Genomic DNA, 15,403 nt, shown 5'->3' on the forward strand with positions numbered 1-15,403 from the left:
GATGCCTGGAAGCATAATATACCTTTTGTAGGCATCGCTTGGTTTGATGTTCTTTATTTGATAGTGGTTAGGTTATTAATTGGAAAGGTTAGGATATTGCTTTCAGTGAGTGTAGGCAAGCAAATAGCAGTGACATTTAGAACATCAAGGATTGCTTTCTCTTCCTTTGGGGTTTCAGGGTAATTCTCTTTGGGAACTCAGAGAGGTGTTGGCATTAGTGGAACTGTTTCCTGGTTTTTACTCATTAGCCCACAAACTCAAACAGTTGCTCTGTTTTTTTTTTTTTTGCTAGAGCATGAGCCTTACCTAAAGCGGTCATAAATTATGGTCCTATGGATTTTCCTGTAAGAAAAAGGAAAGATTAAGGCAATAGGAAATAAGGGAAAAAGAAAAGGGACATAGTTTTCATGATGACAGAGAAGAGAACTCTTGATCCATGATCAAATTCTTACCACCCATACTGCAGCAAAAGTCTGGAGGCTCTGAACTTTTGCTGCAGTATAGGTGGTAAGAATTTGGTATGGTCCCTTCCATAAGGGTTTGAGGGCAGTGTTTCACTCATGTTGTTTTCAGAAGACCCAATCTCCATGTTCCAGATTGTGAAAAGTTTGGTTGTCCTCCATTGATAGATCATGAAAGGCTTTTTTTTTAACCTGGTGAAAATACACTTTGGCATAATACATTAAGGCCTTGCAGTATTTTGTCATGTCAGTTTATAGAAGCAGGAGATATATGAGTTTTTGTTATTAGGGGCATAGGTTTTTCCATAGCTATTTCATAAGAAACTAATTTATTTTGTATTTTCTGTTGGAGTGGATCTAATTGCCCATAAGGCCAATGGTAATACCTTTGGACAAGGCGATTCAATCAATTCGGTATACCAATTTCAGATTAAAGTTTCATTTATTCTTTAGACCTTTCCAGAAGATTAAGGGTGTTAGGGATGATGGTAATACTATTGTGTTTGATGAACTGTTTTAGCTGTTTTATAACTTGTCCACTGAAACAGGTTCTTCTATTGCTGGAGAGTCCTCCAGGGAAGCCCCAGAAGGAACATACTTTCTAACAACTTCTTAGTTATTGTCATAGCATTGGCCTTCCTACATGATAAGGCTTCTATCTGACTAGAGAACACACAGACTTTTATAAGAACATATTGTTATCCCATTAAAGGTGGCAATTGATGAAATCCATCTGTAAACATTCAAATGGCCCAGCAGGAAGTGGAAATGTACCACCTAAAATTTTGATTATCTTTCCAGGATTATGAGCTTGATAAACCAAACATTGGTTATAAACCATTTTAGCAATTTTAGAATACTCATCCCACCAATATTTTTTCAGTTTCTGCCTTTAGAGAGCGTAAGAGTTCTGGTTCAGGAGACTAAGATTATTTGTCCCTCTGAAAGAGAATTTTATATGCCCTTTTGCCTTGGAGAGCAAGTCTTACCCCAGCAGATTTACTGGGGCAGAATCACATAGTTAAAAAGTATGATTTTCTGTAAATGACACTTATGTCAGTTGGATGGCTTCCGCTATGGGAACCTTTTGAACTTGATTTGAAACCCTACCACAGAAATGATGTTTCCACAGAGTACATGTTTTTACTCTGAGGGATGTATTAGCTTATTAAGGTAGAGTTTATGGTAGGTGAAAGTGGCTCTAGTATCCACCAGAATTGTGTAAGATTTTTCATTTGTTTTAACTTTTGTTTTTCCATGTTTATTTCTTTTCTTTTTTAAGTAGTACTTTGAGTTGCTGTTTATCCATGTTTATTTAAAGGTATTATGGGGAGCAGTTTTCTGGAGAATTCCCTGGATGCTCATCAATGTTGATTATTATCTCTAGAGTTAAGACCTTGTGGACTCGCTCTGGTGGGGAAATAGTATGGCCCGAAGGAAGGAAGCTTACTGGTATACCGACGTAAGAGTGTGAAATCTCTTTTCCAGCATCCTAGTTGTTTGCAATGAAGGGAGACACCTTAGGGCAAATAATTTATTGGTCTAAGATCTCTTGGTTTTAGCTTGAAATAAGGGAGAGGAAGTCCCTTTGGTCTTGGTCTTTGTGATTATTGTAATTAGAGAGACAAGGTTTTTGACCTTTGGTCTTTTACTTACTCTAGAATTCTAGAGTTTAGCTAGGGCCATCAACTCAATCACATCTGTAACTTCCCATCCTGGTTTGTGTTTTTTATTCAGGTTACTAAGTTCAGGATGAGCCCCATTTACAAATAGAGCAGTTAATCCTGTTTCAGGCATTGCCAGAAGTATCCCTTGGTGTATTGGAACCTGGACTGTTTTACAAATAGTCTTTCTGAATGGGCCCTGTAATCTGAAACTGGTTCATTGTATTTTTTGTCTATGAGATTGTATGATGGACCAATCAATTTTTTGTAGCAATATCTTAGGAATTGAATTTTAAAGGTTTTCGACAATTTTTCTAGCTCTCGTTGGCCCTACTCTTGATGAGGTTTTGGGGGCATCTTTAATATCCTCATTAAGTTTTTCCCATTCTGTTGTCATACATTTTCAAGCTTTGCTGTGTCCCAGTATCATATGAATAAATTGGTCGGGGAGTCCTGGCTTGTAAGCTCCTGTGAGAATTCTAAAATCTTCAGTACATTTTTGGGGGTTTTCCCTTGGGCTAGGGAAGTCTTTTACCATGTCTGGAAGGTTAATTTTTGACCATGGAGTAAAGGTGGTTATGGCAGGCAGGCCTGGCTGATCAGAGAATCTCATTTTGTAAGGCATTTGTCTAACTTGCCTTTTTTCATTATCTTTAGAGTGAAAGAGTAGTTGAGCAAAAAGGTTATTAGACTCAGAGTATTGAGGTAAGGATGGGTAAAGAGAAAGAACAAAACAGGTTTGAATCAGTCAAGTTAGTCTTTTTTTGTATCATCCTTAAGCTTCTTAAGCTTTTCATTTGCCTTCTCTGAGGAATCTTTTAGCTGCCTGTGTGTACCAGTTTAACAAATGCATCTCATTGCTTATGAAGCATTTTGGATTCTTTCTTTTGTAATGTGCCTTGCAAGTGAACAAGTTTATGTAGGTTAAAACTTTCCCACTGTGGGCCACTGGAATTCTAAATTATTTTTTGTAAGTTTCACTCATTTTTTAGAAAAGCAACATGCCCCGAGTCTGTAGTTCTTATACACAAAATTGGCTCTAGTTCCAGATGGAGGAGTTCTAGACTCCATGGATCCAGATGAACTCATGATTCCCTGTCTTCTTGTGACTTATCATAGGCTTTCTAGTGGACCCAGTCTCTGGACCCTGTTTGATAAAAGAATTGTTCAAGTAAATTTGGAGAGCTCAAAACATAAATCTATGTAGCTGTAATCTGAAAGGGAAATCATGCACAACCTCCAGTTGCTGTGAGAGAGGAATGGATACAATGGGCCCAGCAAATACATTCATTTGGTCACTAGGGTGCTCCTGGGTGGTTGCTGGAAGTCACCTTTGGATCCCACTTCTGACACCAAACACTTAACTGTTAAAACCTCTAGACAAATTAAATTTAACAGTTTATTTTAGCAAAGAACAATTTTACAAATTAGCACTGAAAACTGAAAGGTTCAGAGTGTTCCACTCTGTGGCACAGAGAGTATGGTTTCATAAGTATAAATCGAACGTGGAAGTAAACTACAGAAATAGCTCGATTGGTTACAGCTAGGCATTTGCCTTATTTGTGCATGGTCTGATAACTTGACTGCCTATGATTGACTGAAGCTCAGCTGTTTCTCTCTGGCTTAAACCTAACTATTTGTTACAAAAGTATACTGCTAAGTTAGGTTTTGGTTTGTTTATTACCGAGTAAGATTGCAGTTTGTATATAGGAACTACAAGTACCAAGGGAGTCTCAGGCTAATGGCCTCCTGCATATTTAATTTCACATATGTAATATTGGATGTGTTTTGTTTCTCAGAGAAACCAGAGCTGGTTTTTAAAGAGTTGGAATATATAGCATTTGGATGTCTTCCCAGAGTAGAATGACCTTTACTCTCTTCTAAGGTAGAGTTTAGAAAGCTTAATTTTGTGCATGGTGATGAGTGAATTTGTTAGCATCTTTTTTCTTCAGCGTGGATTTCAGAAACATCAGTTTTGTTTTAAAGTAAAAATAAAGGCCAGGCACAGTGGCTCATGCCTGTGAGACCAGCCTGGCCAACATGGTGAATCCCCATCTCTACTAAAAATACAAAAATTAGCTGGGCGTGGTGGCACATACCTGTAGTCCCAGCTACTTGGGAGGCTGAGACAGAAGAATCACTTGAACCCGGGAGGTGGAGGTTGCAGTGAGCCAAGCTCGTACCACTGCAGTCCAGCCTGGGTGACAGAGCAAGACTCCATTTCAAAAAAATAAATAAGTAAAAATTACCAGTTTTGTTTTAAATTATCCCTTTGAATAAAATAACTTAGTTTTTTAAGGTTATTATGAAGTCAAACTTATTTGTCACCATCAAAATGAGTTTAATGAGGGAGAAATATGTGAAAAAGAAAAAAGATTTTACAAAGAAAAGAATTACTTATACAGTTGATCCTTGAACAGTGCGGGAGTTAGGGTGCTGACCCCCTTTGTGATCAAAAATCTATGTATAACTTTTGACTCCCCGAAAACTTAACTACTAATAGCCTACTATTGACCAGAAGCCTTAGTGATAAGATAAATAGTTGACACATATTGTGTATGTTATATATATTACATATTGTATTTTTACAATGAAGTAAGCTAGGGAAAAGAAAATATTACTAAGGAAATCAGGAAGAGAAAAATATACTTATTGTTCTTAAAATGGAAGTGGATCATCATTAAGGACTTCATCCCTATTGTCTTCAAGTTGAGTAGGTTGAGGAGGAGGAAGCAGAAGGGTTGGCAGAGGGGGAAGAGGTAGAGAAGAAGGAAAAGGCACACTCATTGTAACTTTATGGAAATACATTGTAATTTCTGACTTTCTGACTTACTCATTTTGTTAGTAGTGGAGGGTCTTGACTCTGAGTCATCTGGGTTCTTGACGTTTTGAACAAAGAATTGGATAAAACATGCAAATCAATGAAAGGATGAAGCAACAAAAGCACAGATTTATTGAAATGAAAGTACCCTCCACAGAGTGGGAGCAGGCTCAAGCAAGTGGCTCAAGATTGCTGGTTAGAAAATTTTCTGGGGTTTAAATACCTTCTTGAGGTTTCCCATTGGTTACTTGGTTTACACCCCATGTAAATGAAGTAGTGGTCTGCAGCCAGTCTGATTAGTTGCTGAAGGTGACCAGTCAGAGGCTGAAGTGAAGTTACTGCATTATACCCTATGCAAACATCTGATTGGTTGTGGAAGATGAAGTGAAGTTACAAAGTTATAACCCTGCGCAAATGAAGAGTAGGCCTGTGACCAGTCTGATTGGTTGCAGGAGGGGACCAGAAGTACTTGCCATTTTTCATCTGTGACACAGTAGTGGGGTAGTTGCAAAGGGAGTAGCCTCTGATCCTTTTGTTACTTGGGCATGGAAAGTTGGGGTTTTCCTTTTGATTCAGTCTAGGAAGTCAGTGTGAATTGGGCTTAGATTCCCTGCTTCCAGACCCTATTCTCCTGGCTCAGTTTCTCTAACAATGTTTCTATACAGTACCAATCTTCTTCTACCATTTGCTTTAGTTTTAGTGTGTGTGTCATAGAAAGGTCCATGTTGTGAAGGAAGTCAAAAGCAACCTTGAATGATCAGAACCCTTCTGCCAGATTGTCTAATGTCATTGTGTTTTCTGGTACTGATGCTTCTCCACCTTCCTCATCGTCTGGCACTGTGACTCAGAAGCATTCATCTCTATCAAGCTGTCTTCTGTTAATTCTTCTGGTGTGATGTCTGTTAGCTTTTGTGTTTTTTTTGTTTTTGTTTTTTTTTTTTTTTTGAGACGGAGTCTCGCTGTCTCCCAGGCTGGAGTGCAGTGGCCGGATCTCAGCTCACTGCAAGCTCCGCCTCCCGGGTTTACGCCATTCTCCTGCCTCAGCCTCCTGAGTAGCTGGGACTACAGGCACCCGCCACCTCGCCCGGCTAATTTTTTGTATTTTTAGTAGAGACGGGGTTTCACCGTGTTCGCCAGGATGGTCTCGATCTCCTGACCTCGTGATCCGCCCATCTCGGCCTCCCAAAGTGCTGGGATTACAGGCTTGAGCCACCGCGCCCGGCCGTCTGTTAGCTTTTGAATTTCTCCAAGATCCCTATCTTGAAACCCTTCACTTCACCTGCCCCACCTTTCTTGCCACATTCACAATCTCTTTCATGATTTCCTTAATTGGCTCCATTGTGAATCTTATGAATTCATGCATGATATCTGGACACAGTTTTTTCCAGCACAAATTTATTGTTTCAGGCTTGATGGCTTTTACAGCTTTTTCTATAACAATGATATTGTCTTCAATGGTGTAATCCTTCTAGAATTTCATGATGTTCTATCAGTGTTCTCTTGCATAGCTTTGAAAATTTTTTCCGTAGAGTATCATGTATAATGAGCCTTAAAGGTCCTCATGATCCCCTGATCCTAGAGGCTGAATTAGAGGCCTTCTGTTTGGGGGAAAGTAGACCACTTTGATACCTTCAGAGTTGAACTCATGGGTTTCTAGGTGACCCTGGGCATTGTCTGATGTCAGAAGAACTATAAAAGACAGTTCTTCATTGGCAAGGTACTTCTTGACTTTAGAGACAAAGCAATGATGGAACCAATCCAGGGAAAGGGGTCTTGTCCAAGCCTTTTTGTTGTACAATTAGAAGACTGGCAACTGGTGTTTATCTTTTCCAGGCTCGGGGATTAGCAGCCTTACAGATAAGGGCAGCCCTGATCATAAATCTGATTGCACTTGCACAAAACAGTAGAGTTAGCCTGTCCCTTCCTGCCTTAAATCGTGCTCACTTCTTTTACTAATTGATGTCTTTTGTGGCTCTTTTTTTTTACTTTTAGGTTCAGGGGTACTTGTTTGCAGGTTTATTATATAGGTATTTTGTGCATCATGGGGGTTTGGTGTGCAAATTATTTCGTTTGCAGCATTTTTTTCCCAGATGAGGGTACTTTTGTTTGTATTTAAAACCTGCTTGAGAAGATATCCTTTCTTCTCCGTAATTTTTTTTATTGGCACCTGGGAACTTGGCTGGTGCCTGTTGGTTAGCAGAAGCTGCTTCTCCTGTTATCTTGAGTTTTTTTTTGTTTTTTTTTTTAAGTCAAACCTCTAAAATTCTCAAAGCATCTTATGCTGGCATTGAATTCTCCAGCTTTAGAACCTTCACTTTCCCTTTGCTCTCAGTTGTCATTTAATAACTTCCCTTTTTTTCAAATCATATTAGAGTCTAGCCTTTTTGATAGCAATCCTGCACCCACATAAAAGCTGCATTTTCAATAGGAAATAAAAATGTATCTCACAAAAAGATTTTTGTGCCCACTGGCACAGCTGCAGCAATGGCTTCACAAATTTCCTTTTCTTTTTGAACAATGGTCCTTATGGTGGATTCATTTATCTTAAAATGGTGGGCAACCACAGATGCAAACCTCAGTCTATGGTGCACATCAAGCAATTCATATTTTTCTTGTAGTGTCATGACTTTTCTCTGCTTCTTGGAAGAAATTCTAACATCACTAGTAGCACTTTATATGGTTCCTACCTATGGTGTTATTCAAGGTTTACAATATTGCACTAAAGATGAAGAACATGTGATAACCATAAGAGATCACTTGCAGGTTTGTTACATAGGTATACACGTTCCACGGCGGTTGGCTGCCACCATCAACTCGTCATCTATATTAGGTATCCCTCCTAATACTATCCCTCCTCTAGGCCCCCACCCCCCAACAGGCCCCAGTGTGTGATGTTCCCCTCCCTGTGTCCGTGTGTTCTCATTGTTCAGCTCCCACTTATGAGTGAGAACATGTGGTGTTTGGTTTTCTGTTCCTGTGTTAGTTTGCTGAGAATGATGGTTTCCTGCTTCATCCCCGTCCCTGCAAAGGACTTGAACTCATCCTTTTCTATGGCTGCATAGTATTCCATGGTGTACATGTGCCACGTTTTCTTTATTCAGTCTATCATTGATGGGCATTTGGGTTGGTTCCAAGTCTTTGCTATTGTGAACAGTGCTGCAGTAAACATACGTGTGCATGTGTCTTTATAGTAGAATGATTTATAATCCTTTGGATATATACCCAGTAATGGGATTGCTTAGTCAAATGGTATTTCTGGTTCTAGATCCTTAAGGAATCGCCACACTGTCTTCCACAATAGTGGAACTAATTTATACTCCCACCAGTAGTGTGAAAGCATTCCTATTTCTCCATATCCTCTCCAGCACCCGTTGTTTCCTGACTTTTTAGTGATTGCCATTCTAACTGGTATCTCATTGTGGTTTTGATTTGCGTTTCTCAAATGACCAGTGATGATGAGCATTTTTTCATGTGTCTGTTGGCTGCATAAATGTCTTCTTTTGAGAAGTGTCTGTTCATATCCTTAGCCCAGTTTTTGATGGGGTTTTTTTTTCTTGTAAATTTGTTTAAGTTCTTTGTAGGTTATGGATATTAGCTCTTTGTCAGATGGATACATTGCAGAAATTTCTCCCATTCTGTAGGTTGCCGGTTCACTCTGATGATAGTTTATTTCGCTGTGCAGAAGCTCTTTAGTTTAATTAGATCCCATTTATCTATTTTGGCTTTTGTTGCCATGCTTTTGGTGTTTTAGTGATGAAGTCTTTGCCAATGTGTGTGTCCTGAATGGTATTGCCTAAGTTTTCTTGTAGGGTTTTTATGGTTTTAGGTCTTACATTTAAGTCTTTAATCCATCTGAGTTAATTTTTGTATAAGGTGTAAGGAAGGGGTCCAGTTTCAGTTTTCTGCATATGACTAGCCAGTTTTCCCAGCACCATTTATTAAATAGGGAATCTTTCCCCATTGCTTGTTTTTGTCAAGTTTGTCAAAGATCAGATGGTTTAGATGTGTGGTGTGAATTCTGAGGCCTGTGTTCTGTTCCTTTGGCCTATATATCTGTTTTGGTACCAGTACCATGCTATTTTGGTTACTGTAGCCTTGTAGTATAGTTTGAAGTCAGATAGCGTGATGCCTCCAGCTTTCTTCTTCTTGCTTAGAATTGTCTTGGCTATACGGGCTCTTTTTGGGTTTCAGATGAAATTTAAAGTAGTTTTCTAATTCTGTGAAGAAGGTCAATGGTAGCTTGATGGGGATAGCATTGAATCTATAAATTACTTTGGGCAGTGTGGCCATTTTCACAATATTGATTCTTCCTCTCCATGAGCATGGAATGTTTTTCCATTTGTTTGTCTTCTCTTATTCCCTTGAGCAGTGGTTTGCAGTTCTCCATGAAGAGGTCCTTCACATCCCTTGTAAGTTGTAGTCCTAGATATTTTGTTCTCTTTGTAGCAGTTGTGAATGGGAGTTCACTCATGATTTGGCTTTCTGTTATTGGTTTATAGTTATTGGTTTATAGCAATGCTTGTGATTTTTGCACATTGATTTTGTATCCTGAGACTTTACTAAAGTTGCTTATCAGCTTAAGGAGTTTTTGGGCTGAGACGATGGGATTTTTCTAAATATCATGTCATCTGCAAACAGGGACAATTTGACTTCCTCTCTTCCTGTTTTTATATGCTTTATTTTTTTCTCTTGTCTGCTTGCCCTGACAAGAACTTCCAATACTATGTTGAATAGGAGTGGTGGGAGAGGGCATCCTTGTTTTGTGCTGGTTTTCAAAGGGAATGCTTCCAGCTTTTGCCCATTCAGTATGGTATTGGCTGTAGATTTGTCATAAATAGCTCTTATTGAGGTATGTTCCATCAATACTTAGTTTATTGAGAATTTTTAGCATGAAGGGGTGTTGAATTTTATTGAAGGCCTTTTCTACATCTATTGATATAATCATTTGCTTTTTGTCATTGGTTCTGTTTATGTGATGGATTATATTTATTGATTTGGTTATGTTGAACCAGCCTTCCATCCCAGGGATGAAGCCGACTTGATCGTGGTGGGTAAGTTTTTTGATGTGCTACTGGATTCAGTTTGCCGGTATTTTATTGAGGATTTTTGCATCGATGTTCATCAGGGATATTGGCCTAAAATTTTCTTTTTTTGTTGTGTCTCTGCCAGGTTTTGGTATCAGGATGATGCTGGTGTCATAAAATGAATTACGGAGGAGTCCCTCTTTTTCTGTTGTTTGGAATAGTTTCAGAAGGAATGGTACCAGCTCCTCTTTGTACCTCTGATAGAATTCGGCTGTGAATTCTTCTGGTCCTGGGCTTTTTTTGGTTAGTAGGCTATTAATTACTGCCTCAATTTCAGCACTTATTATTGGTCTATTCAGGGATTTGACATTTTCCTGGTTTAATCTTGGGAGGAGGGTGTATGTGTCCAGGAATTTATTCATTTCTTCTAAATTTTCTAGAGGTGTTTATAGATTTGTATAGAGGTGTTTATAGTATTCTCTGATGGTGGTTTGTATTTCTGTGGGATCAGTGGTGATATCCCCTTTACCATTTTTTGTTGTGTCTGTTTGATTCTTCTCTCTCTTCTTCTTAATTAATCGGGCTAGTGGTCTATCTATTTTGTTAATTTTTTCAAAAAACCAGCTCCTGGATTCATTGATTTTTTTTGAAGGGTTTTTCATGTTTCTGTTTCCTTGAGTTCTGCTCTGATCTTAGTTATTTCTTGATCTTAGTTATTTCTTGTCTTCTGCTAGCTTTTGAATTTGCTTGCTTTTGCTTCTCTGATTCTTTTGTGATGTTAGGGTGTCAATTTTAGATCTTTCCCGCTTTGTGATATGGACATTTAGTACTATAAATTTCCCTCTAAAACACTGCTTTAGCTGTGTCCCAGAGATTCTGGTACATTGTGTCTTTGTTCTCATTGGTTTCAAATAACTTACTTATTTCTGCCTAAACTTCGTTATTTAGCCAGTAGTCATTCAGGAGCACGCTATTCAGTTTCCATGTAGTTGTGCGTTTTTGAGTGCATTTCTTAATCCTGAGTTCTAATATGTTTGTACTGTGGTCTGAGAGACCGTTTGTTATGATTTCCGTTATTTTGCATTTAGCTGAGGAGTGCTTTACTTCCAATTATGTGGTCAATTTTAGAATAAGTGCAATGTGGTGCTGAGAAGAATGTATATTCTGTTGATTTGGGGTGGAGAGTTCTGTAGATGTCTATTAGGTCCGCTTGGTCCAGAGCTGAGTTCAAGTCCTGAATATCTTTGTTAATTTTCTGTCTCATTGATCTATCTAATACTGACAGTGGGATGTTAAACTCTCCCACTGTTATTGTGTGGGAGACTAAGTCTCTTTGTAGGTTTCTAAGAACTTGCTTTATGAATCTGGGTGCTCCTGTATTGGTTGCATATATATTTAGGATAGTTAGCTCTTCTTGTTGAATTGATCCCTTTACCATTGTGTAATGCCCTTGTTTGTCTTTTTCTGATCTTTGTTGGTTTAAAGTTTGTTGGTCAGAGACTACAACCCCTGCTTTTTTTTTTTTTGCTTTCCATTTGCTTGGTAAATATTCCTCCATCCCTTTATTTTGAGCCTATGTGTGTCTTTGCACATGAGATAGGTCTCCTGAATGCAGCACACTGATGGGTCTTGACTCTTTATCCAATTTTCCAGTCTGTGTCTTTTAATTGGGGCATTTAGTCTGTTTACATTTAAGGTTAATATTTTTATGTGTGAATGTGATCCTGTCATTATGATGGTAGCTGGTTATTTTGTCTATTAGTTGATGCAGTTTCTTCATAGTGTCTTTGGTCCTTACAATTTGGTATGTTTTTGCAGTGGCTGGTACCGGTTTTTCCTTTCCATATTTAGTGCTTCTTTCAGGAGCTCTTGTATGGCAGGCCTGGTGGTGACAAAATCTCTCAGCATTTGCTTGTCTGTAACGGATTTTATTTCTTGTTCACTTATGAAGCTTAGTTTCACTGGATGTGCAATTCTGGGTTGAAAATTCTTCATTTTAAGAATGTTGAATATTGGCCCCCACTCTCTTTTGGCTTATAGGGTTTCTTCATAGAGATACACTGTTAGTCTGATGGGCTTCCCTTTTTGGGTAATTCAACCTCTCTCTCTGGCTGCCCTTAACATTTTTTCCTTCATTTCAACCTTGGCGAATCTGACGATTATGTGTCTTGGGGTTGCTCTTCTCGAGTAATATCTTTGTGGTGGTCTCTGTATTTCCTGAATTTGAATGTTGGCCTGTCTTGCTAGGTTGGGGAGGTTCTCCTGGAAAATATCCTGAAGAGTTTTCCAGCTTGGTTCCATTCTCCCCGTCACTTTCAAGTACACCAAATCAAACATAGGCTAGGTCTTTTCACATAGTCTCATATTTCTTGGAGGCTTTTTTGTTCCTTTTCATTCTTTTTTCTCTAATCTGTCTTCATGCTTTATTTCATTAAGTTGATCTTCAATCTCTGATATCCTTTCTTCTGCTTGATCAATTAGGCTATTGATACTTTTGTGTGCTTCACGAAGTTCTCATGCTGTGTTTTTCAGCTCCATCAGGTCATTTATGTTCTTCTCCAAACTGGTTATTCTAGTTAGAAATTCCTGTAATCTTTTTTCAAGGTTCTTATCTTCCTTGCACTGGGTTAGAACATGCTCCTTTAGCTCGGAGGAGTTTGTTAGTATCCACCTTCTGAAGCCTACTTCTGTCAATTCATCAACCTTATTCTCTGCCCAGTTTTTTTCCCTTGCTGGCTAGGAGTTGTGATCCTTTGGAGGAGAAGAGGTGTTCTGTTTTTTGGAATTTTCAGCCTTTTTGCTCTGGTTTTTCCTCATCTTTGTGGATTTACCTACCTTTGCTCTTTTATGTTGGTGATCTTTGGATGGGGTTTCTGTGCAGACGTCCTTGTTGTTGATGTTGATGCTATTCCTTTCTGTTAGTTTTCCTTCTCTAACAGTCAGGCCCCTCTGCTGCAGGTCTGCTGGAGTTTGCTGGAGGTCCACTCCAGACCCTGTTTACCTGGGTATCAGGTAAACAGCAGAGGCTGCAGAACAGCAAAGATTGCTGCCTGTTCCTTCCTCTGGAAGCTTTGTCCCAGAGGGGCACCCACCAGATGCCAGCTGGAGATCTCCTCTATGAGGTGTCTGTCAACCCCTGCTGGGAAGTATCTCCCAGTCAGTAGGCACAGGGTTCAGGGACCCACTTGAGGAGGCAGTCTGTTCCTTAGCAGAGCTTGAGTGCTGTGCTGGGACATCTGCTGCTCCTTCAGAGCCGGCAGGCAGGAATGTTTAAGTCTGCTGAAGCTGCACCCACAGACAACTGTTCCCCCAGGTCCTCTGTCCCAGGGAGATGGGACTTTTATCTATAACCCCCTTGACTGGGACTGCTGCCTTTCTTTCAGAGATGCCCTGCCAGACAGGAGGAATCTAGAGAGGCAGTCTAGCCACAATGGCTTTGCCACACTGTAGTGGGCTCTGCCCAGTTCAAATTCCCCCGTGGTTTTGTTTACACTGTGAGGGGAAAACTGCCCACTCAAGCCTCTGTCATGGTTGACACCCCATTTCCCCACCAAGCTCGAGTGTCCCACGTTGACTTCAGACTGCTCTGCTGGCAGTGAGAATTTCAAGCCAGTGATCTTAGCTTGCTTGGCTCTGTGGGGGTGGGATGTGCTAAGCTAGACAACTTGGCTTTCCGTCTTCAGCCCCCTTTCCAGGGGAGTGAACAGGTCTGTCTTGCTGGTGTTCCAGGCACCACTGGGGCATGAAAAGAAACTCCTGCAGCTGGCTCGATGTCTGCCCAAACGGCCGCTCAGCTTTGGGCTTGAAACCCAGGGCCCTGGTGGTGTAGGTACCCGAGGGAATCTCCTGGTCTGTGGGTTGTAAAGACAGTGGGAAAAGCACAGTATCTGGACCAGAGTGCACTGTTCCTCACGACAGAGTACCTCACAGCTTCCCTTGGCTAGGGGAGGGAGTTCCCTGACCCCTTGTTCTTCCCGGGTGAGGCGACACCCCACTCTGCTTCTGCTCCCCGTCCATGGGCTGTACCCACTGTCTAACCAGTCCCAGTGAGATGAGCTGGGTACCTCAGTTGGAAATGCAGAAATCACTTGCCTTCTGTGTTGATCTTGCTGGGAGCTGCAGACCAGAGTTACTCCTATTTAACCATCTTGCCAGATAGCCAAGAGATCACTTTTTACTGTGATAGGCAATTTACTGTAGAGAGGAACTGTTCACACACAGATGATTAGTGTCACATGGTATCGTGTGTAGACACTTGCAACACGAGCTCATTGCAATAGCAACAGGAGATGACCACAAAGTTATTACAGTACCAGAGTTAATTTTATGCAGTTATGATTTAATACTGTGTCTTTGCACTTGTTTATATTTCTTTCAACTGCAAACGACACTAGGTACCATCTATAAGTGTTTGTGTGGGTAAGTGCTGATAAATTCTAACTTTTTATAATGTATTTATATATTTTTTATAGTAGAAATGATGAGATGGACTGATATCTACATATATTTTATGCATTTTTTGCATACCTAACTTCTCAAATTTTTTTATATTTGAAGCCATGCAGTTCATCTGTGAATTTTTTCAAATTGTCACAAGTCTCCAAAAATGTTAAAAAATATATTTATTGAAAATAATCCATGAATAAGTGGACCCACACAGTTCAAATCTGTGTTGTTCAAGTGTCAGCTGTATTTAGCTATTCTCAATCTATTTTTATTTTAAAAATTCCTTTCTAGTTTGAGTTGGAAAACTGATGCTTTATAGTGTAATCACTGTTGGTGACAGTGCAAGTCATACAATGTATGCAGAATTTACTGGTTGGAAAAATTAGTTTTTAGTCGATTTTTTTTTTTTTAATAAAGCAAAACTTCTTAGCTATTAAAACTGTTCCACACAGTTGCCCACAGCTTGAAACCTATCAAATGTAGAAAATAGGGACATCACAGGAAAATTTGGAGGGCATAATACAAAGAAGGGCGACAGCTGGTTTTCCCTTCCAAAGGTCAAAATGACCTTAGGCTGGAGTTGCCTTTCTGCCCTATTCTTGGTTTTATTAAATTTATTTGGGACCTCATCTACATGAGCCTGACTTTTGCTCAGGAAAGAGGCCTGAGAATTTAAGGACTATCTGTGAGTGTGTAGAACTGATGGAACTTTGCTAATGTTTTCGGGTTTTCTTTGAATTCTATTCTTTCCGATTCCTCACGTTGGCCTGAGGCTTCTTGTGATTGCTGTGAAGATGATTATCCAGGTCCTTTGTGATCTTTCTCTTTTTTTTTTTTTTTTTTTTTTTGAGACGGGGTCTTGCTGTGTCACCCAGGCTGGAGTGCAGTGGCCGGATCTCAGCTCACTGCAAGCTCCTCCTCTCGGGTTCACGCCATTCTCCTGCCTCAGCCTCCCTAGTAGCTGGGACTACAGGCACCCGCCACTTC

The sequence above is a fragment of the Chlorocebus sabaeus genome, chromosome 11, assembly GCF_047675955.1.
Source record: "Chlorocebus sabaeus isolate Y175 chromosome 11, mChlSab1.0.hap1, whole genome shotgun sequence".
Classification (NCBI taxonomy): Eukaryota; Metazoa; Chordata; class Mammalia; order Primates; family Cercopithecidae; genus Chlorocebus; species Chlorocebus sabaeus.